This window comes from Passer montanus, unplaced genomic scaffold (genome assembly GCF_014805655.1).
Source record: "Passer montanus isolate IOZ18808 unplaced genomic scaffold, ASM1480565v1 scaffold22, whole genome shotgun sequence".
NCBI classification, from domain to species: Eukaryota; Metazoa; Chordata; class Aves; order Passeriformes; family Passeridae; genus Passer; species Passer montanus.
The window spans coordinates 4,609,038-4,612,012 of NW_024366815.1; positions in this window are offsets into that span (position 1 = coordinate 4,609,038).

A 2,975-nucleotide genomic window follows, 5' to 3' on the forward strand; every position below is an offset into this window, starting at 1 on the left:
AGCAGAAGAAATGTTCTTCTCATAATAAGTCAATATCAGTGGCCTGCTAAAAAAATTACTTCAGTTTAATTCAAACTTAGCATAATTTCCTTTGGGGCATGGGATCAGTTATGAATAATTCACTTACCAGTACCTTACTAAGGGCATCTGATATAATATATACTGCACTGTAGTAAAAAATGATATCAACAATCAGGTGAAAATACAGATTAGATTTTAAAGTAGAATACAAAGCTATAGGAAACATGTTCACGCATTCTGTTAAGGCCACTAGGCAATTAGCAGAAATTTTATCTTATTTCTCCAGGGACTGGGGAGGAGAAACATTTTTCTTTAACTTGGGCTATTAGTACCTATTTTTTACAGCAGAAATCCATCAAACCAAGACAAAAAGCAGCACAGTTCTAACAAAGTAAGTCACAAAACCCCAACACTGTTCAACTTTTTAAGTTCAACTTGAAAATAAATGGAAAATTTTTAGATTGGTATATTAAAAGAATCACTGAAAAACCTAGTATTTTAGTGACGTGTATCAGACATTGTGCACAACATCATTAGCTTGACTTTGCAAGCCATGTTTTGTGCAATTCACATGCTTTTTGTATTTTACATTTACCCATTATAGTAATGCATGCAGTAAAGCACAGAGTCATTATATTTTTACTATCTTGGTTTATTTTGCTTATGGTTTTGGTAGACACGGTATTGATGCATAGTTGGAAACATCAGTGAATTTGAAATGCACATGAAATACTGGTAAGGAATTGTTGGGCAATTCACCTGTAGCAGGCAGGTGTTGGTGAGGAGGTGTGGCAGGATGCTCTGCTTGGATGGCAGTAAAACAGCTGGAATAATGACCTGTTTGCAAAGCTATCCGTGGTGAATGGAGGAGGGAGTTGTCCTGGTGCTTTTGGTGCTGAATGCTGAAACCAGCCTGACTCATCAATCCCAGAGTCAAACATACCTGGCAGAAAGGAGAACGTGTGGCAGATCTGGTTAAGTACCAGATAAAGCAACAAACAACTGGTAGTACTACTACTACTACTAACTTATTTAAAGATGCTGAACTGACCCAGCTGGCCTGGTAACAAAGGCCCACTCCCACTTATTAATGAGTGGGGAGGGTCTTCCAAGAATCCCCTTTCTGGAGATTCCTTCCTTGAGTTGGGATTTGCTTCAATGAAAGAAAATCTCTCGAAGCTGAGAGAAAGAGATTTGCCCGCAGTCATTGGTGTGGGTGAATAAAATCAATCTTTACTTCATAATTTTTTTCACTACCTTTAACATAATTGCTTCAATATTGCTTCAAAAACAGTGGACTGAACTAGACTAGAACTTATAGCCACCTATACTGTGTAGTAAATAATTATGACTAAGATCTTTTAGTCTCATTATTATCATAGTAAGTTATTACCCTAATAATAACCCTAACTTATTTTTATATAAGTACCTCTGGTTTGTCATAATCCTTTGGGGCAAAGCTGTGAAAAGGTTCAATAATGCCTATTTAATCCACTAGCATAAACCATTGAGAGGGTCTGGGGCTAAGGCAGGATCCAGCTGCACCCAGAGGTCTCTATGAGGAGTTCAAAAAGCAAGAGGGTCCTGTCTGTGCCTTGTGACTCAACAGGGTGGGCTTCTCTATAATCTCTGTAGCTCCCACTCTGCCCACGACACACAGGCTGGAACAAACACCTAACTTCCCCTTCCTACCCTACCCTGGCTACCCACAAATTACAGCAGTACCTGCCACGTGTCAGGTTACCTCGAAAAGCTGCCGATGGCCTCAGTGAAAGCTGCCTAAATGTCAGGCTGAGGTGTGAGACTGCCACTCTGTCTGGAGGGAGAGAAGTCATGGTACAAAGTACTTGCTACTTTCCTTAGTATGTGTCTCAGTAGGGCTCATCTATTGCTGGGGTAGAATTGGTGTAAGAACACAGTCAGAAAAAATAGTGTTTCGAAATATAGCTCGAAGTTACTGAGAGAGCTCACACAGGAAGCTGAGGTGTGAGACTGCCACTCTGTCTGGAGGGAGAGAAGTCATGGTACAAAGTACTTGCTACTTTCCTTAGTATGTGTCTCAGTAGGGCTCATCTATTGCTGTGGTAGAATTGGTGTAAGAAAAAATACTGTTTCGAAATATAGCTCAAAGTTACTGAGAAAGCTCACACAGAAATATCTAGACATAAAGAGAATTAACATATGTAGTTTTAAACTACTGAATATGTACCCATTAACTGGTCCTTAAACATAGCTAGAACAGTACAGTACTGATCTTAAGGACTGTGGGTAGACATACAGTTACCAGAAAGGCTACAGCTACAGTCTGAAAGTGAGAAAGTGTAATTCTACACCTTGTTCCTATATAATTTTCCCTTTGCAAAAAATCTGGATACAGCACAAAATTATACAAACTTTACACCATGAAACAAGAATACAGAAAATTTTCTACACAGGCTTCAGCGTTCACCCCTTGCACAAAATTTATTCATTACTGGCATTTCAGAGACTGTTGTTTAAAATACAGGAGAGGAGTAAATGAATGAGCAATGCTCCTCCAGTAAACCACCATGCCTTTGGATGAAAACCAGTTTTGATCTGAAGCTCTGAAGCAAGACATTTCCTATGCTGTTTCTGGAAAACTCTAAAGGACAGAAATCCACAGCGTGAGGATAACCCTCTAAGGAATGTTTTGCTCTTCCAATCTTCTCTCCAACAATTAAACCTTTTATTCATTTTATAATAAAGGCTAGACAGGCCCACTGCAGTATCAGGCAAGTCTGCATTGGCATACATTTCTAATATAAAGAACAGGCAGGACAGGGACTTCTTTTGGTCCAAAGACACATTTTAAAGACGTGCAACACTTTCCATGACTAGCATAGAGTGCTGCAAAGAGCCTTAAGGATTCTGCAGCCACAGAAAGTTTCTGGTACTCATTATGACAGGCATCCCATATAATAATTTTTTTTTTA